Here is a 26,601-nt window from a genome sequence, read left to right as displayed (position 1 = left end):
CTTAATAATCGATCCAGTTCAATACGCTTTTCTCATACGATTCGTTCATTTTCCATCTCCCTTTCCTTGGCTTTATGTTCCTTCTCTAGCGCATGTAGACGTTTGTCGAGAGTAGTACCGCCTTGGTGCTCGGATTTGGCGCTTCTCTTGTCTGATAGGTCATCCGTTGCAGGAATTTCCTTCGGCTTCGCTCCTTTCTTAACTTCCTTCAACTTTTTATAGTACGTTTCTCCCACCTTCTGGCAGGAGTCTGACGGACAAAACCACTTTTCTTGGTCTTCGAGGATTTCCGGCGTAGTTCCCACACATCGGCAGTGGAACCAGCCATCGCACGCGTCACATCCCACCATATCTTCAATAATCTCCGATGTATTGGAACATGCACTGCAGGGGGTCAATGTGAAATTCCCAGGCTTTACCATGGTGTTTGAGGATTGATCCGTTTATTAAATTTTGAGTTTGTTCGGATTTACCTTGGAAAATGCACCACAATTTTGGAGCAGTTTTTAGTAGCAGCTCAAACTGTAAATTATTTTATTCGTCAATTTTAAATTCTAAATTAATGTGATTCCAAGTCTATCTTACATTTAATAGTTTCTTTCCAGGTCCTCGTGCTACTATGGTTTGGCAGGCTGATTCCAATTTTCGCAGGATAGTTTCAAATTCCACGATTCGTTCTGGTTTATGGAGATTACGGTTTAGATTTTTCAATTTGTTTTTTTTTTTGTAACTAGTCTGAACTAATTTGCAAATAATTTCTCATAGAATTCAATATTCAATTGTACCACTTTACTATAGCTTTGTTTTTTATCTTTTTCTTTTTCTTCATCTGACTAGTTGATCTGTCAGGTTGATCGATTGACTGTCTGCGTAGTGTTAGCCCGTGGCTTAAGCTGGATGCCCACTGGTTTTCGTCATTTTATTCACCCGCATTCAGACTTAACTGAACTTGGCAACCCTGCATGGGAATATAAGAATATCGCCGGCTTGCGTGTGTCTGCAATGCCGATTTACCCATCTCATTGGTTCCGAAGTCTGTGTTGAGGAAACACATTCGGATGTATGAAAATGCATGCGGGTTTCGAATGAAGTGTGTATCATACCATTTCGTTCAGTTGTTCAGGAGGTATTAACGCTCAAAAACTTGTTGCTCCGGCGTAACGCTCTCGATTTCGAAACTTTGAAATTACTTCTCAGTATAGAATTGAAAAAAAAACACTGAAATATACTAATGCAATTTCAGATTGTTATTGTTAGACGAACAGTGTTTCGCCTCGATGGCTCGTCAAATAGTTGTTGATTTGTATGGATCTTCACAAAATTTTCTTTTATCGCAGAGGGAAGAACCAGTTTCCAGGAGCCAGCCATTTATACCCAAAATCTCCTGAAGTGCTGTTTACAGACATTCATTTGCAAGGGAAAGAAACCAAAACAGTCGACATATGTGAAATTGGTCGTGGAATCAGGCGCCGCTTACCATGTACGGTGCTTTTTTACGTAGAACTACGTCTTTCAGGAAGGGTGCCAAATCAGAAAACAGGTCACGTTTCTATGAAATAAAGTTAACGTTAATAACTATTTTCACTGTGAACGAATTCTCATGGTTTGTATACCAATCGAATCGGAAATTCTCTAAGATTTGTTTTATATGCTATACATTATGATTCGCTAATCTCTAAACGGTTTGAATTCATGAAAACTGGAAGAACTTCCTTTTTTTCCATACATTTGTTCTGCTGATTTGTGTGCTAACCCTATCCGTATTTCGAATGCTCATAACTCGAACATTTCTTAACAGATCGGAAAGATGTTTGCATTAATTGATAGGAAATATTTCTACGCGTCTATCACAATTAATAAAGTGTTATTTATTATGAGATGAACAATTGAATAACTGTAAAACGTGCAAGTCGGGGGTATTTTTTGGTGTTGAGTACTTTTGTACTCGCTTGTCCTTGTGCTGATCGGAATATGTTTCCCTAAAACGTACTTTTAAACTGAGAAGCCTGGTAAATGAACTTTCACGGTTCGAGAACAACGTAAACATCAGATGTGCAATAATTTCAGAGGGAAATGTAAAATACAATGATCGTTTGACAACTCTTCCGTTCACATATTTTGGTAGTCCTCATATCAAACGTTAAAAGTCGTTCATTAAATTTATTTGTAACGAAGAACATAATACATAATAATAATATTCGAAGTTGTAAACAAGTGGATTGCATAATGTAATGGCGTAGTTCTACGTCGACAATATGCGGTCGTGTCCTAGATACAACCCCTTACAATTTTTCTAAGCTAGATCCATAGTCCTGTGTGCAGTTCCCTCAACGATTCGATGTCAAAATTCCTACGGACGTTAAACTGAGAATCAGCCAATACATCATTCGAGTGTTTTAGGAACAGAAGGATAGGCAGTTCCGCAGAAGAATGCTGTAGAACTAGGAATTAGTGGAGTTCGTGGAGAATGGATCTCCCTTATTGATATTATATTGCTATACTATATATATGTTATACAAACGCTTACCAGTATTTGAGAGTCATGTCATTTTCTGTTAATTTTAATGTAATAAATCGGCCTAAATGTGCTAAAAATGAATTTTGGGTGTGGTTACAGTTGACATTAGGGTGCCAATTTAAATGGCCATCTCGAATTTCAAAAAGTTACCCCATAAAAAATGTTCACCACCTCGAAAAAACACCCTATGTAAAATATCAGCTCAATCGGACTTAAGGAAGAGTGACGCGAAGCGGTCAAAGTTTGCGTTTTTTGAAAATCAAAAAATCACCCGAGGGGGGAGGTGAAGGAAATCGGGGTTTTCGAAAAAAAAATTTTTGATGCCAAATGCCTTAAAATTACATGAAACGTCGAGATCTACTGTCATCTCTAAAAAGATTTTTCTGTCAAAAATCGACACTCTGGGTCTTAGTTTTTTTTTTTGCGGAATACGAGACGAACCATATGGTTTTGCGTACGAATAAAAAAGTTATCTCGAGTTTTCAATTTTTTTGTTTTGATGCCAAATGTTTTAAAATAGCATGACACGTCGAGATTTACTTCTACCTCGAATTTTTTTTGTCAAAAAAAATATTTTAGGCACAGTCGTTTTTCCGTAAAAAAAATTCGTTCAATATTTTTTTTTTTTTTGGAAACCTCAATTTCCTTTACTCCCTCCTTGGGTAATTTTTCGATTTTCAAAAAACTCAACTTTGACTGCTTTGTACCACTGTCCCTTAAGTCTGATTGAGCTTAAATTTTGCATAGAGTGTTTTTTCGAGGTGGTGGACATTTTGTATAGGGTATCTTTTTGAAATTTTAAGGTCTATTTTTTCCCATACATTCATTGGCACTCTAGTTGCCATTGATATTTAATTTTGCTTCAGGGTCTTTTTCTGTCGTAATAAAATTTATCGCATGAAAGTATAATTCGCATGAGTTTCCATAGGCGTCTCCAGGTTGGAAATATACTGAAGAAAAATGTGTACTTTACTTGCTACATATAATTTTACCCATACATGTTCGCACTCTTCATATCTTCCAATGTCTCATCTGTCCCAGTTTCTTCATATTTGATTCTAGTCAAACGGTCATTAAACGATTAACCAATATTGAAGGAACTCCACAAAAAATAGTTTGACCGTGCATGGAAAATTCCATAAATAATTAATAGTCTGGTTGAGCACATCTACCGAAAACAGACTTCACGTTCACTATGACTATCCCCATCATAAAGTGAAGACGATGTGACGGAGTGTACACTCCAGGACGACGGCAGACGTCGTCCGTTGACATCCGCACGCGCGAATCACAATCGACTGCTGCCTCATCGATTGGAAAATCAACCATAAAAAGCATATCGTTGAGCGGAAAACAATGGCCACCGCACCGCACTACAGCATAATGAATAATAAATAACGCCCGGCTGATTCCGAGATTGTCACTGTGTTGGGTTGTTGGGTGCTCTCAGCTTGCGGATACCCCCATCGGATGGTCATCCCAGGCAACGAAAGCGCGACAGTGGCAAAGAGAGAGAGGACCAGAACAAGAAGTGTGCTTCATAAAACTCTTGAAATGTGCGATCAATACACCACCCCTCCCTCAGTGAATTCCGAGCCCCTTGGGTCCTTGTGTACATCTTCGAACTTTAATACACTTTCACGGGGTTTGTTTACGATGGGATTCATTCGGGCCGTTTGTGTGTTTATTAGTGCGTAACAGACGATTTAAACTGCGACGGCCATTCGGATGATGTTTATGGGCATCATCTATTCGAAGCGATACTCATTCTGTCTGATAGCTTTGCATGGTAACAAGGCTCCAAACACAGCCGAGCTGACGGAAAAATCGATAGCGAACTGATCCGAACACAACGACTCCCCCCCCTCGCTCCGGACAGAGCATTATTTTTTTGACAAGAAGCCATTTATTTACTAAAACTGCCATTTCCTACCATGAAAGGATTGACAAGGGTTTGCCGGAGCAATCCTCCCAAGATTCCGAAATTGAACCCTTTTCTAGAACAGAGGCGCTCGTAAAAATTTCACTTTCTTCAGTGAACCGAAGACCGAAATGGCATATTCTCGTCGAAAAATAATTGGTCACAAATTAGCTAATCAATTATTACATTTGAATCCTTTTCGGTCAGCGCCGGAGGAAGTAACGGAACGCGTAAGCCTCCCGGAATCGAAAGAAGTTTCGTCCGGTCATTTGCTGCGAACATCTTCATTATCAGTATTACTTTGGGGTGGTTTTAAATTCCCAAACTAGCACAGCATCAACGGGAGCAACTTTTTCCATTCAAACTCATGAAAGGCTACTTTGAACACAGACACAGCGTAACAAGTTGGCTCGAACGTGTCGGTGGGAACAGCATAATGAGAGTGGGTGGAAAAACGGTTCGATGCAAACGGTAAACATACTTTCAAAAGAAGTTTAGCATTACACTTTTTTTTATCCCCTACTTTTCAGTTTTCTGCAGCGATACAGAAGAGAGAAGAAGAAAAAGAGAACACGAAAGAACGAAGCTTGAAGCACTCATTTTCTTACAACCTAAAACAAGCAAAACTTGGACCGTATTACGGGAAGAAAGAACAGAACCGGGTATTAGTACAGATCAGCAACTTCTCCAGGCTCAATGGCTTTCATCTTGACCAGAGTTTTTTTTTTTAGCCAGAGCGAAATTGCTTTAACGAACACCCCTGCAAGATAACCATTCGCCGGATATTGTGAAGTCGTTTTAAAGTGTGCAGCTGCTTTTAAGGGAATTTACGCTAGAACTCTCGTTCATCGAAATTGTCAAATTGGGTACCAGAAGCACGTTCTGTATTTTACTACTTTGTGATTCGTGTTTGATAGTTCATTCATAATACAATTGAAAAAAAAAACCGTTTGAATGCCAATGTTGTACAATTCAAGAACATTAAACATTACGGCTCTGACCTGGCGCGTTTGATTTCCCGCGAATCCCTCGAACACACACATCCCGTGACGATGCTGAACCCGCCAACACATTCATGCTCCATGTTCCCACTATTATCCGGCAATCGGACTCGTCCATCCCCGTCCCCTCACCGGGCCAATTTATGACCGTGAAGTTTTCTTTCTTTCATTTATTTTTATGAAGAGAGAGGAAATAACATAAATGTTTGACTTTCCCTTTGTTGCCCCGGGATCTCCGGGCAGTTATTTAACGACGACGGTGCAAATGGCTTTTTTTTACCGTTCATCTCACATGATGATGAGTCTCGGACGGACCTTGATCAGCCGGGCTGTGGGTGAAGAGGTGGGAAGGTAAAAGTCGTGGCGAGAGGTATAAAAAAGAGGAAGGCACGCGAAGAAAGTGCGCGCTTCCTCGTGAGTTTATTTCCTTTCGGGAGATTGCTCGGCTGTCAGAGGGAATAAAATGTATCTTGCTGAGAATGTTCTCCGCCTAATGGCAGGGAGTAAACTAAATAATTAATAGCGGCAAGAATTGTGGGGGATGTAAGCTGGATAAATGGCACCCCTGGCGAAGGTGTGAATAATCGTTTCCTGGAGTTGGCGGCAGCGGAGGGGGATGCAAAAGTGCTACCGTGGAAAAATAACGTAACCGAATATGAAGACCACGTATAATGTAATTGGAAGACAGAGGAACACTTTTTATTCATCCAGTTCAGCAAAGATGTGATAGTGTACTCTTTTGCCGATTTTTCAGTGACGTTTTAATACAGCCATCACACTGTAGGATATTAGAAGGATAAAAAACTTAAAACTGACATTCAACAATCCATCTTTTGATAAATTCTACTGAAATTAACTCTTTAACTAAAACAATTCCATGTCTATGCCAGGTGTTGTTCCTGTGATATTGGGTGATAAAGTTGGAAAACGCAAGAAATTTTTAACCATTAATATTTCAAAATAACCTAAAAGCTTATTGCATTTTTTTCCCCTGTTGGGTGTGAACCACTGCGTCCAGTATTATGAACTATTGTGGTATACCCCTTTTTTATACTACGCTTCAAGCTTATCTACTACTTGTTGATGAAGGATTAGACTGAAAGCTATTGCGAGATAGGTGCCAATTAGGAATAATCTGTTTGATGAAATTTATAGTCCTGATCGGCGACACAGACCAAACTTCCATGAGCTCCAGAATAGCCTTATCAAGGTGTTGAAGTCTGCGTCTTGTTAGACCTCCGCAGCTACAGAGCAAATGTTCCGAGGTTTCGCTTTCGGTATTATAAAAGCGACAAATATCATCATGTGCTAAACCTATGTTTTTAAGATGGTATTTACTCGGGCAGTGTCCTGTTACAAGACCAGTGAATGTGCTGAAGTCTTTCTTACTAAGGCTTAGCAGCTGTTGGGTAATTTCAATACTCGGCGTAATAATTTTTTTCGCCTGTTTAAATTTTGCAGCCATCAAATTGACTGTCACTTCCCGGTCTTCCCATTTATTCAGCTCACTTCTGAACACACAGTCAGAAAGACCACAGAATGGTTCTGGACCAGTGAATGGTGAGTTTGAGCCGTTCCTGGCAAGTTCATCTGCTCGCTCGTTGCCCTCTATACCGCAATGGCCAGGAATCCAGTACAGTTGTACCAAACTTATCTGACTTAATTGCCGTAAAAGGGAAATGCATTCCCAGACAATTTTTGAAGAGCATTCATTAAATAATTTATCACTTGACTGTCTGAGAGTATGCAGATGTTAGCATGTCTATATTTTCTTTTGAGGCAGACATTTAAACATTCTATTATTGCAGTTATTTCTGCCTGAAAAGCTGTTGGCCAGTTTCCCATAGTCACAGAGATTTTTGTTCTGGGACCATACACTCCGTCACCTGTTCTGATTCCCATTTCCGACCCATCAGTATGGAACATGATTGAACCATTACGAACGTTGGGGCCACCTTGGGTTCACCCTATACTGAACGAGAATGTTCGATCACTCTGTATGAAATGTTGTAATTAGTCCTAGGTTCCATCCAATCATTGTTCATCTCTGAAGCTGGTTCAATGGGTAAGAGATTCAGGATGCTCAAGTGACCAGTTTTGTCCTCGCCTAGTATTTTTTTCCATCTTTTAAGCTTCAGAGCGCTTTTTTTAGCCTCTAGCTGAACATATTGGTTAGAAGGTACCAGGTGAAGAATAGCCTCCAATGCCTTTGAAGGAGTGCTTCGCATTGCTCCAGTAATTGCAACGCATGCTAGTCGTTGGAGTTTGTTTAGCTTTTTTGTAGCTACAGCCTCCTTAGTCTTTGGCCACCATACAAGTGAGGTATAGGTTATCCTAGGCCGCACAATTGCAGTGTAAACCCACATAACCATTTTTGGTTAAAGGTCCCATGTTCTTCCTGTCATTTTAGAGCATGCCCATAAGGCTGAGTTGGTCTTGCTGAATAGTGAATCTAAGTGCGCGTTCCAGTTTAGTTTAGCATCTACGATAACAACTGAATATTTCACTGAAGCGCTGCTTTTCATTTCCTCTCCCCCAAGATGTAAAGACTGCAGATGCAGTTTTTTCTTTTTGGTGAATGGAATAATTGTTGTTTTTGAGGGATTTATGCTCAGACCTTCTGTGATACACTAAGATTGTACAAAGTTTAAGGCCATCTGTATTCTGCTCGATAATACGTCGTTGAACTTGCCACGTACCATTATGACTAGATCATCGGCAATGCCCACAACCTCGAATCCTTTTACCTTTAAACTTATCAGAAGGTCGTCAACTACAAGTGACCAAAGGAGAGGTGATAGAACCCCTCCTTGTGGGCAACCTTTCGTTGCAATCACAGATCTCCGAGGTGATTCGTCTATGTATGAGCATGCCCTGGATCCATTGGACTATGCAGTTATCGAAGTGTCTTTTTCTCATAGCTTGTGCCTTTGATCGATAAGAAGCATTATAATTATGAAAAATGCAAATCCAAGATGGCGGCCACTACAAAATGGCAGATCACATATTTTCTCAGAACCCCAGCAATATGCGTATCAAACGAAAGAGATTGACTAGTAGAACACAGTTATTTATGAAAAATGTCCAAAAATGTATCAAAGGAAAGTTCTCGACTAGTAGAAGATAGCAGATAATGAAAAATCCAATTTCAAGATTGCCGCAGTTCCCAAACCACTACAGTAGAATCCCGATTATCCGCGCAAGCCTAGCTCAACGTGAATAACGAAAATCGCGGATAACACAATGAAGAACGAAAAATGAGTTCCAAACACGAAAAAAAAGGTATTTCAGCATGAAAGCTGTGTTTTATCAATACAAAAATCATTAAACTACCCATCTACAAGGTCATCTGCAGCAGTGGTCAGATAATGTGAATGCCATGACCAAAACAAAAGTGCATGAACCTATCACTCAGTGACAAATTTCGGGGAGGCCTATAGATTTTCTATGGAACTCGCTGTCGCGCATAATCCGCTCGTGGATAATTACTTTTTGAATGGTTCCATTCAGCGTGACCTGTTTCTATGTATCTATGTTTTTCTATGTTTCTATGTATATTATGTTGTCCCACATTCATGGAAGATTGACCCCGTTCCTGTTGAATGATTGAACTGAAATTTGGAACATACATTTAATTCTACTGTCATTATAAAACTGCGTATTCCATGATCTTGAAAAATTCAATTTGGCCGCCGCAAAAAAATGGCTGAATGGCTTGATTTGGAGAATACACTACACTATGAACAACATAAATTCGAAAAGGTCGCCGCCTCAAAATGGTCGACTATGTATTTTTTGCAATCCCCCCAATACAGGGAAACTTCGATATAACGTACCCTCGATATAACGTACACATTTCCAAAGTGTAAAGAAATTTTTTTTTCAATATTTTTTTTTCTGATAGAACAATCAATTATCTGTATTGTGATGCTAAAAAAAGTTTTGTACCTTCAATCAATCCCGAAATACAGCTGGTTTTGTAATTCCGGATTCTAAATGAATCAAGTTTTAATCAACAGTACGAAGGTAAACATCATGAGAAAGGCTGGCTTCGTTTTCTGATTGAAGTTATTCATTAACTGTACTAAAACAGCAACACAATAATGTATTATAGACTACGTTTGTGAGTACTTTATAATGCTTCGATATAACGTACAATTTTGAAAGTGAAATGTACGTTATATCGAAGTTTACCTGTATTGGTATCTAATGAAATGATTTGACTAATAGAATACAGTACAGGTCGGACTCGATTATATACAGACTCGATTATATGTGATTCGATTATATACAATTTTGGACTCGATTATATTCAGTTTGGAAAACTTTTTTTTTGTATATTTCAAAAATGGCTTATTTCATGAAGGAATGTAACCTTTCAACGTTAAGGTGAAGTTTAAGTGGCTATTACATGTACAGTGGGGTAAAAATCGTGATTTTTGAAGATTTTGCTTGAATGTGCACCAGGAATTGTTTATATCGATATTGCAGCCAAATTAAGAAATATAGAAGTTGTGCGACAAAACACAAATTGTGGAGCGATTAAAGAAATTTATTTTAATTCATAGAAACAATCTAGTTTGATATAAATTTATAGGATAACATTAATAATAACACATTGAAAGTTATTAACTTTTAAGTGTTTCACTTCCAAAATGTTATAAAAATTCACTAATTTAGTTGTTCCACTACTATATCCTGTACTAACTTTTCTCATATTTCAATTGAAAGCATCAGAATCGTCTTCTGTAGCGTACTTTTTAATGTAGAACCAGTTTGACAGAGTCCGAAACAAAAAAAAGTTCTGTAACTCTGTCATTGTTGAAATTCGAACATATGCGTAGGAGGATTTTTTTCATCAAATATGATCGTCTATCATTTCGTAAGGGAATCTGGATAAATTATTTTTTTTATGTGAGAAATGTGATTTCTGACTTTAAGGATGAATCAAAAAACAAATTCCTGTTTTATTTTCAAAAACCGAAAAATACATGCAATAAAAAACAAATAAAGAAAAAAAATGTTTTGATTCGATTATCCGGAGTGAAAAAAAAATCAATACTCCGGATAATCGAGTCCGACCTGTTATACTTTTTCCATAGTTTTCAGCAATATTGATGCTAACTAATTAGTCTGAATGCCTTTGGGAGTGATTTGTCACGTTTCCCCGCTTTTGGAAGGAAAACTTATTGCATTATTAGGAAGGTTGTTCAAAAGCGATTGGCTCAGTGTATTAATGAATGAAAATTAAATAATTTATCGGTGACCGGAATAAATCGCCACAGTAAACAACTGCAACAGAAACAACCGCTTAGAAAAAGTGTAGTAGGCTAGAAATATTTGGCGCGGGAAAAACATCATGTGCCTCACATTTCTATTATAAATTTATTCTCTTGTTCTCGTTTTTCGAAATTTATTCTGAGGACAATGTAATGGGGACGAAGTCCCCATTTGGCGAGGATAAGGAATCGAGGCGGCCCATGCCGCCAAGATGACGCAATCCGAGTCCACCGCCGACCCGCCGTCGGAAGCGGCGGTGTCTCGCACGCAAACCTGGGATCCACTGATTGCCCGGTTAGTTTGAAACATAGGATACGATCCTTTAGCAATGTCCGACCGAGCTCTAGCGAGCGTCGGACGGTATACGTCTGCCCGGGGCGTTACGTTTGCCTGGGGCGATACGTTTGCCCGGTTAATTCTTGTTTTGAAATACAATACCGCGCCACAATATTTATAGCCTACTACACATTTTATAAGCGGTGGTTTCTGTTGCAGTCGTTTTCTGTGGCGATTTATTCCGGGAACCAGAGGCCATCGCCAATTTTCACCGTGAGAGAGCGTCCGGTCAAATAGAATTTCAACCAATGCAGGAGATTTCCGCTGAAACCAAGCTTGTCTAACTTTTGCACTGCAATATCGTGGTTGATTTTGTCGAAGGCGGTTGACAGGTCGGTGTAGATAACATCCGTTTGGTTCACACTATTGGACATTCCATCGAATATGTACGTTGTGAAAGAGAGAAGATTCGTTGTGGTAGAACGCTTCGGCATGAATCCATGTTGATCGATGGAAATGTATTGCTTGCAATGGGAGAATATCGGTCCCATAACTACGAGTTCAAAAAGTTTAGAAACCGCGCTCAGGGCAGAGATTCCTCGATAGTTATCAACGTTCATTTTGTCCCCTTTTTTGTGGACCGGAAAAATGTATGCTCTCTTCCAAAGCGACGGAAAGATATCCGTTGACAAGGACAAGCTGAACAAAATCCGCATTGGAGACATCAATCCAACAGCACATTTTTTTAAAATCAATGATGGGATTCCATCCGGTCCAACAGATTTCGAGGATTTCAATTTGTTGAACGCTGATTGTAGCATTGTCCACTATTGTTCATAATGAAGTGTGTTCTCCAGGTCGAGCCATTCAGCCATTTTGTAGCAACGGCCAAAATGGTTTTTTCATGATCATGGAATACTCAGTTTTTCAATGATAGCAGAGATAAAGGTGTGTTCCAAATTTAAGATCAATCAGTCAATAGTAACGGGGTAGGTAAAATTTCTATTAACCCTCCGGTACTCGCTCGCAAAATCATAACTCGTATACTCACAGACTGTGCGTGTCTCTGTAATATTGCTATTGTGTATTTCTAGGCGTTATTGGTATATATGTAAAGAAAAAAATATAATCGTATGAAAAAACTCCACAAAATGTTTTTCTTCAATTTCATTCAGTTCAGTCATTTAATTCAGCCACCTCATTTATGCTCGGACCGTATGCGCGACTATGGGAGGGTTAATGTGGGACAACCCTAAAGGCATTCAAACATACTTACAACCAGGACAAGCTGAATGAAACCGTTGAAAAAGTTAATTGGTTAATTGTGGACTGTGGTCATCTTGGATTTGCATTTTCGCGATCTATTGTGTTCTACCAGACGAGCACTTGTATTTTATACTCATATAGACTGTGATAACTGTGTTTTACTAGTCAATCCCTTTCATTTGATATTCATATTGATGGGGTTCTGACGAAATATGTAATTCGCCATTGTGTAGCGAACGTCATCTTGGATTTTCAAGATCATAGAATGCGCAGTTTTATAATGACTGCAGAGATAAAGCTGAGTTCCAAATTTCAGATCAATCGGTCAACAGGAATGGGGTCAAATTTGTATTAATGTGGGACAGCGCTACATACAAAGAGACAAACGTACATATAAACGGGTGAAGCTAAATAAAACCGTTTAATCAAAACATGCAATAGACTGAAAAACAACTTTTGCTATAAATCAATATAGATAGATCAATATACATAGATCAACACTCATTTGCTCGTGAGCTTTGAGTATCACCATCCCAGCACTAAACCGCAATCAGGACCAGTGTTGGTAAAATATAATATAAGAGTGACGTTCATGACACGACCGTATTGTCAACGTAGGACTACGATATTATTTCTGCCGACAACAAACATCGAAAAAAAGAATCTCTTAAGTACATACACTTGGTAGCACTGACAAGATTCGCTAAGCAAGCATAAAGCCAATTTGAAAAAATTGTCAAATAAACTATCATTTATAACCTGTACTTTTAGAGTTTTAATATTGTCTGTCTGAAATGACACTGAAACACTGACATTATTCAATATACAAATAGCTTTTCGGTATCTTTTAGCAAAATTACATCTCCAAAGCATCCAAAAACCAAAACAAAAAATCCCAAAAAATAATCCACAAAATTTGCCATACAGCATTTATCTCATTCACGATTCCCTCACTCCTTCACGATTCATTCTTGTACAGTGTACAGTGTACAAGCTGGTCATATGTCGAATTTGGAGTCTATATGTCAATACGCATTGCATAGAGTATTTATCGCGAAAGCTATCGCGGCGGTCTGTTTTGCAATTGACACACATTCGGTCAGAGACGATTATATTTTGTCCAACCAACATCATCATTTCACATTTCTTAATCTCTTCATTCTACCAATCTATCAAATGCATAAATAAATGTTTGCTTGTGAAATAAAAAATGCTGAAACACTCTCCACCAGATGACACGAGAATACGATGATTTCTCAGATCTAACGAGCCCATGTACCACAACAAAAACGGAGATCTACTTCATAAGCAGAATAATCACATTATCAAACTGCATAGAAAACACTTCAATCCTCCTTTGGCAACGCATGAAAACAACAACTACGTGTGACGCAAAATTACAGAAGCACGCTTATGAAGCGAAAATAGTTATTGACGTTAACATTATTTTGAAAAATAGTGAAAATAGTAGTATTTTTTATGAACCGTTTTCTTATTTGTCGCCTGTTCTGGAAGATGTAGTCTTACGTCAAAAACTGCTTCTATCGATCAATGAATGCATATTCTCCATCCAACCGAATGCATTGACATCATCATCGGTGAGCGCGGGGTTTCATATAGTTTATACACAGAGAGAATATTTTTAACGATGAATTAACATGAATACATAAAATCGGAGTTTTCAAAAAAATGATTGGATACCAAATGTCTTTAAATTGCATGAAACGACAGACTTTTTTTCGGCCGATAGTTTGGTCAGGTTGGGTTGCTAGTGCGCACACCGAACCAACCAAACAGTCTGGTTGGTCAATAGTTCGCACACTAGCCAACTTTCGACGGACTATTCTCAAACGACTGTGTTTTATTTATTTGACAACGGAGAAGAGAACGAAGAAGAAAAATCAAAAAGAGATTCCGAGAGCATTGGGTGCATCCCATTCTCAGTGATTCGCACGGCACGTATGTCGTATGCCAAAATTGAGAGCGAATTGAGAGCGATTTGAACTATCGGCCGATAAACAATCGTCGTGTGTGCGTAGGTTGATGCTAGGCAGTACTGATTAAACGGACGGCCGATAGTTGGCCGACAAAACAGTTTGAATGTATAGGAGAAGTGTGTAATACGCACCCCCTAAGCGAGAATGGATTTATCTTGACCGCGCTCTTAAAATTTAAGATAACAACTACGTCAGTACGTAGATTAGTTAAGCCTCAGTCATCTGTAATCGTTCTGTATTTTTGATACTGAATAACAAAAGCGCTACGAATTTTATTTTGTTAGGCGCCCAAATTCTAAATTTCCAATCATACGGTGTTAAATGGGCCAGCAGAAGTATAATATGCTCATGGGTTGTTTCTCTCAGAGACTATAAAGCTCAGAGAGACAGCTTGTATGAATGAGAGATTCCATCAATCTATTCCCTTCATGCCCACCAGCTAAGAGAAGAAACCGTTCCTTCGGTGAGCGTGTTCTCCCAGTATTCGTGTATTAATTCTTCAGTCCGCACTCTTGTTTTACTGCATTCTCTGAGCACATAATATAGATGTCAAATGTGAAGACATGTTTTAGTTTTGAAGACATTTAATTTTGTGAAAGCATACTGAGGTCATTGTTTGTGTGATTTATCGAAAATGATTTAGAAATATTGTGATGGTTTGCTCATTTTTGTTCATTATGATTACATTTGAAGACATTTATTCGTGCCATGCAAAGATATTTGAAAAAATCATCTGGCATCCCTCACATCCAAGCTATTTCTCTCGTGAGAATGTTATCCGGCCGAAAGCGAGCATATTGCCCCGATCGAGGGTATGCCATACTGCCCGATGGTAAGCTGATGCGGAAAATATCAAATTGAGAAGGGAATGAATCCTTTCTTACCATTTTCTTCATCTGAGATATTCACTGGGAACTCGACTCAACAAATATGACCCACAGTTATCGCCTCTGAATCGGTTTCAAGCAACAAAAACCTTATAGAAATGATGTAGAAAATTACATCGAAAATCGTTTCCAGAGAAAATTATTTTTCTTATTTTTTTAAAGCATGTTACAAATGTAAAACTTGCATGGTGGGATTCTATCATTGACTAGCACGATTGCCTGTATCCATTGAATCTCTATTCTTGCTGGTTTACGAGAAAATCAGGCAAGTCAAATTGCCCGGAAGGCGCGTCTTAGACACATCTCCTGTTAACGGCCAGGAACTTTTTTTTCCTGGACTCATGCTAATTGTAATTTTGGTTCAGCTCCTCCTCTCTGGAGCTACCAATGTTAACGGCCAGGGACCTTTTTCCCTGGACTTATGCAAAATATGGAATTCTGGACTGACTCCTCCTCTTGTAGTTGACCAGGGAACCTGCTTCCCTGGACCTTTTTGTCTCTTAAGGACTGAGTCCGATCGGAAAATATCCCGTGATCGCAAAGACGTTTCGGAATCAGACGACTTCAGATTGATCCGTCCGAGCGAAAACTTGCGAACACTTTCGAGTGGGATATTTCCGTTATATTTACCTTTACTCGAGCTCCTTCCTTGTTAGGAGCGTGGCGCCTGGTTGCCAACGCGAGGGAGTGGTTTCGGATGTAGAAACATAAAAGTTTGAACTGTAGAGTATGAACCGTGTAATTGAACTTTAACTGATTGAAAATTTGAACTGTTGAAATTTTGGATTAAACCAATGCCGTTTGGAACCTTGAATCGAACTTAGAATTGAACTGAATTATTAGGCAAGAATTCTGAGTTTATATACCCGAAATTCTTACCCAGCCTAAAATTGTGAGGGAGAGAAAAGATCTTCCTTCCCTACTCAGATAACCATGTCGGCTTATCTGCCTCCTATTCATATCCGTTTGTTGCGGTCCTTCGCCCTCACTAGGGGTTCAACAAACATTTTTACTGCCTGATTTGGTTACATAATTTTACCCGCCTGTTCCGTGCGGTTCTAATCGTATCTACCAGCGTGGGAATTTCTATCCACTACGCCACCGCGTAGGGTCTCAAAAAACCTAAATAAACATATGCCCTAATTGCGTGCGTCATAAATTATGCACCGCTTATCGCTTAAACGCATGCGTTTAGCGTCCTATTCTTCCTTCGCCCTTCGCGCTCATGCGATAAAGGTCGAGACCATGCGGTTGGCGATTAGATTCTGCCTCACACCTAAACAAACAAGTGCAATATGTTTTTGTTTCCATCTTCTTATCAACATCTGGTTAAGAAGGGACCTAGTCTTTATGAACGTATTTACGTTTGTCCAAGCTGAGAAAAACCGCTCACTTGGTTTGTTTATTGCTATGCGCCTCTTCGCATAGCATTCTAGCATTTACATATTTTCAGTGCCATAAATCATGTTCACTTTTATCTGGGAGCTAAGGAAAGAGAAACAGTTCCTTTTCGCTGGAATTGATTTGCATTTTACAAATGCGCTTGTTGCGCTATAATTTTCTAATCATATATTGTGCCTGATAGCGCTTTGATTTTCCCTATCTAAGATGGGTCCGTAACATCTCTTCTAATTGGGATGCTCATCAAATTTAAAATTTTAAAAAAGTAAATTTTTGACAAAAAACAAAACGAGATAACAAAAAAATCTTGACGTTTCATGCAGTTTTAAGACATTTGGCATCAGTTTTTTTTTTAATAAAATGCCTGAGTAATAATTACTAAAAATTGGATAATTTGTGAACAGCCGTAGAACAACCGTCATCAATAGATGCTTTTGAGAAAAAAAAATGAAAAAAAGAGGATGAGATTGTTCAGTTTATTTTTGATCGCGAAGCCCTTCCAATTACCCGGTAGTAAGCCTATTCTGAGACACCTTTCGAGGGATCACTTGCCACTGTGATTTGCTGGGTTGAGCCATTGAATGTTCAACCTAGCTGGCAAAGGAAAAAGGGAAAGTGAAAAGCTGTTAAAACATTTGTTTATTCTATTCCTAGGTATGCCTCGTCGCTATAATCAGAAATCACATTGACAAATGTAAAAATCATTTGGCAGGTTTCAGAGATGTGCGATAAACATGTTTTGTTTCACCCCCACAATTCGCCATTTTACCCGCACCACCAAAGTGTTCAACTTTTTCATCTGTTTTTATTCTAATAAAAACATTGGAAAATCCTTTTTTGTGCAACATTCGAAATATTAATTTGAAAAAAAAATCTATTGAACTGCAAAAACTGCATTCATGTTTTGCAAAACATAACGTTATTCGTAACCTGTCCGTATTCACCCTCAATTCTCCTAAAAAGAAATACCAGAACAAAATTCCTGTTGTAGAGTTTGGATTTGGTTGATTTGAATTTAAAAAAAAGTGGAGCAGCACTGTGGATTACTAACGTAATCACGTAATCACCACGCGGACTCCATGGATGTTTTCAGGCCAAAAAAACAGTCTCAATCAAAACTGTTAGATGAAAAATATTTTTGAGGCATTTCAATGGCGAAGGTATACATTTTTGAAGCTGTTTCCACTGGTTAGGATCAAGTTCTCAACGCAACGGCTTTCTCGTCATTGGACGATAGATAGAATCATGGTTGAAGATCTAACCATTTCTAACAGCACTGATCAGGAATTGCTGTGGGGAAGTCTCAAGTCAGAATGCTTCGCACTTGTCGCCGGGATATACGGATAAACACTGCTAGCAGGCTTGATTAAAGGTGTTCAATAAGTCAGACTTAAACTTATTCCAATTGTAACATAAAGATTTTGTTAAAATTCAAATTCCCCTTTTTGTGTGGTAACTTTCGGAACATTTGTCATTATGAAATAATATATAGCGCATTCGGGATAATCAACACCCTGAATGCCTTTCGTGTCATTATTACATGCTGCAAATTATACGATTAAGATGACAAAGTGATTCTCGGGGAGCCGGACAAAAAATAACAAGAATGGATCGAATGAAAAAAACGTATGAACAATACAAGATTTAAACATCTAGCTTCATTGTGACGCTTGCTACAAACATCATACCAGCTTTCGTTAAGGTAAGCTTTTTTGTGTTACAACGCGTTCATACTATTCGAGAGAGAATGTGTACCAATATAACAATTTTGGCAAAACATTTCATTATAAAGACAGACCTTAAAAATGTGCATACTGTCAACAGTCGCATAAAACAACCAGTCTCGGATGTTCTGTTTGGATAGCCGTGATCAATTGGTTGACATTTTGTTGGATTAAATCAAATTTCCTAGAATAAAAAAATATGGAAATAAAGAAAACCATTAGCTATTGAAATGAAATATCAAGAGATAAATTCCTTAATTTCTAAAGTATATTTTTCATCAATGGGGTTGCTAAAAATCAAACAGCACTGCAGTCCATATAAAATCAAAAAAGGATACCCAACCAAGCATGTAGGGCCTTGTACTAGCAAATCAACAGAAAAAATTAAAAAAAAAACAAAAAAAAGTTGAAATACAAACGAAGAAAGATGGTAAAAGTTGTAATTAATGATGAGGTTTTAGATCGAGCAACTTCACTAAAAACCAAAAAAAGCAACGATAACTACAGATCCTCAACTAACAATTGAAAACTGCATGGAAGATCAAGAAAACAACCTATGAAGAGTCTGAAAACAACATCGAGTCTGCCGAGACGATATTAGAACCTATCTATATGTATAAAAATCTCGTTGCACGGTGTTTGTTACAGAACTCCTCCAAAACGCCTCGACCGATTTTGATGAAATTATGCTCAAACTTGGTAAGCATGAGAATAGGTTGTAAACTACATACGATACCGTTGTGATACCGATTACGAATTTATTTGTGCTGTTAAATAACAGATGGCGCTACATCGAACTTTCATCCACACATTCGCAAGTAACCTCACTTCGTCTAAAACCGGGCGTTTCGCTGGAGAGCAGAAAGTATTTTTGAATAAGCACAACGAATTATTGAAATACTTCAAATCACACTTGCTCGATTGAAAAATTACAATCACGCTATTTTCATCAATCACCTACTGGAGAGCACGTGTGTAGATTAAATGCGCAAGTGGCGATAGAATTATAGAAGGCGACTGCACAGTGACGGGAGAAATTGTGAATAAAAAAAAACAATAATCTGGAATTCATCGTTGACGCACAGCGTTCATACGACTCTGTTCATGTTCTTCTCCAATAGCATATTTTTAGTTTGGTTAGTCGACAAAATCGAAAGGCCCTGAGTAAATCGATGGTGTAATTTCCTTAGAAATTCCAGATATGTCTACTGATAAACTACTAACCCGTATTCTGTATCTGATCGAGTCAGAATTACCCGAACGGATTGCAATTTTGCTTTCTGTAATCCGTTCGACTCAAGTCCAATCGAGTTGTGCAAATGTGGTAACCTTGCCACACAATACGGCATAGCCGACATTGACCCCCGTGTTCCATTTGTGTGATCCAAAAATGGTTATGGATTTTCGGGTGGAATAAACTGAAAGCGTGAAAATTTTAAATGAAAAATTAGCTCCACATATTAAATGTGTTCTATGTAAAAAAAAGTCACAGGAGGGTTGTGTCCGAGACACGGCCACATAGTTGACGTAGGATTCCGTTAGGTGATCTGTTGATTTTGGATATGTTTGAAGAATTACCTCGTTAAACTCTTTGATAATGATTTGATGGCCCTGAAAAGGGCCGTTTTGTTTGGTTGTTGGGTATTGTTTGTTCACTCGACCAGTGTTTACCGAGTGATGATGACAGAAGGATGGTAAACAGTCTTTAGATGGTGCGTATCAGATAAAAGATACCGAAGTGGAACGAGATATAATGAAAACCGCCCTCTGTGATCCTAGACAAAACCTCCTGTGATATGTATGGATGAAGTAAAGAAAAAAAAACCAACCAATATATAAGATAATATAAGATAATTACCGATACCGAACACAATCATCAATTTTTCTCATCAGTAAAAACATGTAGAGAAAACATACTTGGAATGGAGAAAGTAATTTTCTTTTATGATTTTTACTTTCTAAGTGTTTATTCAACCCAATGCGAATTTTAATTGGACTAACAACACGTAATACTATATGTAGAGCATATGGGAAATCACATTTTCTACTATTTTTCATGCCGTACAAACTTTTATTGGGTGAAAATGAACACAACAAAATAGACAGCTTAAATCGAACGACCCGTTCTCGAGCGGGAACACACCTTTGTTTTCATTTATGAGAATTGAAATAAATCGTTTCATATATCAAGTCATTTTTAACGCAACTGCTACCATATACAATTTTACACTTACACTTGTGCTATATTTTTCACAATACACGATCGGTTATTGATATGAAATTTCACGAAGCAATCAACATTAAAGTTCCAAATTTAAATTTTATTTGCTAAAATTAATCGTATCACTCACCTTACTTTCAATACAAAAATGCCCCCGACTTGCATATATTTGCAATGTCGATTTGCCCCAGGCAGCTTGGTTTTGACGTCTCTGTTAGTGAATACATTTCGGCGGGAACAATAGTTCCCCCTACATTCATGTATTTGCAAACCGATTTCCCCCAGGCAGCTTGGTTTTGATATCTCTGTTAGGGAACACATTTCGCTGGGAGCGAAAGCTCCCCCTTCTTTCATGTATTTGCAATGTCGACTTCCCCCAGGCTGCTTGGTTTTGATGTCTCTGTTGGGGAACCACCGCATGTGTCGTCAATTTCGACCAATCAAAAGTGGGTATTTCCGTTAGGATAGGGGTTGAGATTTTCCAATTGTTCAATAATTAGTTTCATAACATATATTATTTTCTTCAATATAAAAAAAAATTATGGAGTGCCGAAATCGATTGACGCAAAAATTTCATCAATCCATCAAGAAATGACTGAGCAATAAGCGTTTGAAATTGGACAATTTTCACAATGTACTCGATTTTCGATTTTCAATTTGTACCCCAATATGTTCCCGAAAGACGTAATCCTACGCCAAAAGTAATACATTCTCTGCAGGTGGGGAGAATTGCTCAGCTATTGTAGTATTAAGTATCATTAGGGCACTCATGTTCAGGCCTGTTGATAGTAATGAATAAATGAAATGTAATGCATCAATGTTGAGTTCTGCAATTTTATGAAAAACAATAAATACATTTGCAAGTCCATGAATTAAGGAAGCAATATAGCTGTATTTTAAATTCAAAATTAAAAATTCTATGCGCTACCAAACAGGCCGGTACATCAGCTCCATTGAAGTTGTCTGACGTATCGTTGGACCCAGTTCATGAACACTTATAAATCTTTAAAACGGCAAGCGCGTATTTTCCAACAACGAGACAATAATTGAACGAAATTGATATTGGTTTTCTTCATTCCATTTTTCTACTCCACGACCTTTAGGTCTTTAAAACATTCAACACGCTTATAATAATCTATATATATATATATATATAAAAATGGATTTCTGTCTGTCTGTCTGATTCTTATGAACTCGGAAACTACTGAACCGATCAACATGAAAATTGGTATGTAGGGGTTTTTGGGGCCGGGGAAGGTTTTCGTGATAGTTTGAGACCCCTCCCCCCTCTCTAAGGGGGGGCTGCCATACAATTAAACACAAATTTCTACATTACTCGGGACTTAATCAAGCAAATGAAACAAAATTTGGCATGTGGAGGTTTCAGGGTGCAATAAATGAATTTATGGTGGTTAAACTCTTCACCCCCCTCTCTAAGGGGGGGCTGCCATACAAATTAAACACAAATTTCTGCATTACTCGGGAATTAATCAAGCAAATGAAACCAAATTAAGCAAATTGAGGTTTTAGGGTGCAATAAATGTTTCTATGGTAGTTACACTCCACCCCGTTCTCTAAGGGGGGACTGCCATGCAAATGAAACACAAATTTTTGCATTACTCGAGAATTAATCAAGCAAACGAAACCAAATTTAGAATGTGGAGGTTTTAGAGTGCAATAAATGTGTTTTTATTGTGTTTGAAAATAATCTGATATTATAAGGATGAGTTTTGTTAGAAATACTAGGAATCTCATAGTAAAAAGTAATTTCAACGGGGTCGATTAGAAGATCAATCAATGAATAGTTCTGCGATTGGACCAATGAACTTGCTCATAGTAAGAAAACGTGAATGTTTGAAGGTAACAAAATAACAAAATAACAAAAAAAACTAATGTTGGGCGAGACGAAGTTTACCGGGTCAGCTAGTACATTATAAATGTTTCATTTAACACCCAAAATATTCACTAGAATAATTTATATGGCAGAACAACGTTTGCCGGGTTAGCTAGTAACATATAGTATTCAAGAAATCACAGGCGTAACTGATTATTGTTTTGTGAGTGTAGTAACTAGAATAACAAACAAGGATAGTAGAAAAGAAGTAGATTAATTGACATATCCGAGCTACAACAGCTTCTGGAACAGATTCTCGAACATTTTTTAATAATGGGAGTTATTGATGCACATCATTCTTCAACATAAGCTGTCGTGCTTCCTATCCTGCCACTAGCAGGACCTCGAATGGTCTTAGAGCAGCCAGATACGGAAACATGTGAATCGCAAGGCCAGATCCAGCAGTCAAATACTGATCTGCAGCCTAGCTTGACCAGAAAGGTATTAAGTATATGTATTCAATATCTCTTCGACTCGGGTCGAAGTGATAACGAATTGTTCTGGGCCAGTTGTGAATATGATAATTGGATAGTTCAATTTGACATGCTTTAACCTGCATTTCAACCAGATTCGATACACTAGATTCTGAAAAAAAACCTATCACCAGTTTCAGAGACTGACCACGCGTCTAACTGACAATAGCATAATAACCACTGTATTGACATAAAAAAAAAATCTTTAAATGAACCCTCACCAAGTGTCCCAACTCGAAAATCCGATATTTTTTGGCCTTCCAGAGTAGGGTCCCTCCTTAACCCTTTAACTCCTTATTTTTACGTCAGAGCCGGATTGGTGCATATCTAATATGCACCGATTCTTTGACCGTAATATTGAAAGCACTATCGAAAATAGATTAACCTTACGTATTTAAATTCACCAGTTCCGAGTTAATTGAACTATTGTTCTGAAATTATTGAAAATAATGCTGTTCACTGAATATTCTATAGGATCCGATACCCTTGAGCAGCAATCTTCCACAAAACGAAAAAATGGATTTAAGGAAGAAATATGATTTATTTGCGTGTAAAGCATTCAACATAGCGGTATGATTAGAAATAGATTCTGTATCTGCCCGTTTGAATAATGCGTTTTATGGAACAATACAAATTACTACCAATTTTATAATCTGTAGATTATCAAAACAAAATCTGCGCGATGGTAAAAAACGGGACCTTCAAGACCTTCACCGTCTAACCCTTCCTTGAACATTTCCCGACACAAATCACGTCCTATCATCATCCATCCACCAGTTAAGGGTGATTCGATTTTGTGTAAGAATAGAAAAAAAAAATCTCATGCATATTCAAACAAGACATCTCACCCTGCATTCTCCCTATCGACTTCCCTCCGCCCCCTCGTCATGCCAGGCACGGTAATTTGTCGCACTTTTTCCCGTTTAAGGTAATTTTCTGCCCGAGCGCCATAAATCAACCCCGAAAGATAAATTACTCGAACTGAATGGCCACGGCCGGATCGGCGGAAGGTGAAAAAACCCTTCTGGAGATGGAGTGCAAGGTGGGAAAAAAACAGGGAACAAACCTTGTCACAGAAGAACAGAAGAGACAAGGAGACACACAAAAAATCAACTAATAAAATTATGATCTATGACCGGAAAATTATTGAAATTTATTCTCTCCTAGACAAGACATGGTTCGGCTCGGCCCAGATTCGCCTGGTCTGGGCCGTAAACATACGAAACGGGTCGCAACGAAAGAATGATTTATTCATGAGAGAACATCTTGCCTAAATGAGACGACATGGCGAAGGAATTCCCTTCGGAGGAAAGCGATCCCAGACATGGCGCACACGGCTCAGGGCCTTAAATTTCCTGACCTCCCCTCAAGGAGCCATCCGTCCTGTTTGTGTGTGTGTATTGTGTTGCAACCTTCACTTATCGCTGCCCAAAATCGTTAATGGGATATAAATTATGATCACAATTAAGCGGACTATACGTTGTTTGCTCACTTCACTTCGCTTTGTGGGGGCCTTCGCCGGCGTTCCGGGATCGTCCCAAAACATTATTCCGGCCAAACTCCATTATCTTACTCCACGCTCCAATTTATCATCTTTCCTTCACTGATGGAGCACACTCTACCGACGCTGATGGAGATCGAAATACGAACGCAAGGTGCCATTGAGCCATTGAGCTAAAAGGAGAAAAAAGGACCAAAAAAAGAACACATCTCCGATTCGGCTACTGACACGGGGACACGGACAACGCATGGCTGGCCACCGTTCCAATAACGAGTATCGCAAGCTGGGATCACCGGAACGAGTCTCGCGGGAAATAAACGTCACTCGGATTGTGACACACACCCACACATACAGGAACCGTGGCGATGGGGACGATGGTGGCAACCCGAAAATCCTACTGCGTTCGACCGAAATGGAGAAAAAAGACCACTTTTATTGTCTCGAAATGGTCGTTCGGTCGACTTCATCGCCGCAATAAAAATACACTACATAGTGGGGCTCCCTGCAGCGGCGGGGAGGATTGAGGGAAGCGTAACGACCAAGGTTTGCTCACCGGGCGGCTCGCGAGACGAGGCGAGGCCCAGGTAAAAGGACAAAGGTCCAAATTGGGAGTTTATGGCACAAACTGTCGGCCCTGGGAGCTCCCGGTGGAATTTGGCGCGTATGCCGTGCGGAGGACATAAAACAAATTGGATCTGAATGATGTCGGGGCCCGTTTCGCAAAACCGACGATGGCGGATCGTAAAAATTGTCATCTATCAATGAATGATAATACGCCTCTAATGTGCTTGTTTGTTTAGCGAATGCAAATGGAGTCGGGTAGCAATTAAACACAGAAGTGATTTTTTTTCATTGAGTTGAATGGTCTATATATAAAAAATGTAAAATGGACGGCTAAATGTTTTGGTAAGCGCAAACCCCGAAAAAGGATGGGTCCGATTTGAGACGTCTTTCATTTGTTGTATTCGTTTCTTCTTGTAGATCGATATAGCTGAAAAAAAATTCGAAAAATTTTCTGAAAACTCTGAAGGAAGGTCGAAAAATTCAGAAAATTGAATTCTCATATGTTCTACAATTACATCATTGTTGTTAGCCTATTCGATCTTTGTTCGAAAGTGGAAATGGATTTTAAGACGAATTAACACACGTCTATATCTTTTATCTATATAAATAAAAATGGAAGGCCAATTCTGTTGGTAAGCGCTAAACCCGAGGAAGCAATGATCCGATTTGAGCCGTCTTTATTTTGTTGTATTCGTCTCTTCCCGTAATTCCCATGTCTTCTACAGGGTTTTCCATTTCGGGCTTCCGAAAGTATACAGCCCTGCGCTGACAACCGTTTGACATAGCTGTCAACCAAAGCGTCATATCGTTAGTTGAATGTCTGCCATTTTACAATATGGATCGTTTTAGCATTGCACAACGTGTTAATTTTGTTAAATTATACTATAAAAATGACGAAAAACCAGCAAATGTTTTTCGAGCATTACGGACGGATTTTGGTCGTCATGGACGGCCTACAGAGCACACAATCGCTAATGTAGTGCGTAAATTCGATCAAACTGGATCCGTAGCGGATATTGTGAAACCTGTGCATAATCGTAATGTGCGTTCGGCCGAAAATATTGCTGCTGTTGCTGCCAGTGTGGAGGATGACCCGAATGTTTCGATTCCACGGCGTGCTCAGCAATTGGGCTTGTCAAACACATCATTGTGGCGAATTTTGCATTTGGACTTGCACCTACATCCATATAAAGTCCAACTGGTATAAAAATTAGAGCGTGGTGACCATGGAATGCGTCGGGCATACGTCGATTGGGTGAACGAACAACAGTAGCAAAATGCTGAATTTTCGCATCAAATTTTCTTCAGCGATGAGGCACATGAGGTGAATGGTGAGCGCTATGGCCGCATGTTAACCGATTTTTTTTGCCACAAATTGAAGATATGGATACGGATGACATGTGGTTTCAGCAGGACGGCGCCACGTGCCACACAACACGACCGAACATGGCCATATTGCGAACGAAATTTGAGGGACGCATAATTTCGCGTTTTGGTGATGCCAATTGGCCGTCCAGATCATGCGATTTGAACCCGCTAGACTTTTTTTGTGGGGTTATGCGGAAGACCGTGTCTATGCCAACTCTCCGCAAACTCTTGAACATTTGAAAGACAACATTCGTGAAGTTATGACCAAGATACCGCCCCATATGTGCCGAAAAGTCATCGAAAATTACC

General features: G+C 38.9%; 1 protein-coding gene across 1 annotated transcript in view; it reads left to right on the top strand.

The window, feature by feature from the left end:
* LOC129771902 (uncharacterized) overlaps positions 1-26,601 on the top strand; it is a 473,701-nt gene that overhangs the window by 115,837 nt on the left and 331,263 nt on the right. The gene's annotated exons all lie outside the window — the stretch shown is intronic.

This window comes from Toxorhynchites rutilus, chromosome 2 (assembly GCF_029784135.1).
Source record: "Toxorhynchites rutilus septentrionalis strain SRP chromosome 2, ASM2978413v1, whole genome shotgun sequence".
Lineage (NCBI taxonomy): Eukaryota > Metazoa > Arthropoda > Insecta > Diptera > Culicidae > Toxorhynchites > Toxorhynchites rutilus.
Note: the sequence above shows the minus strand (reverse complement) of the source record. Positions and strands in the feature narration are given on the sequence as shown.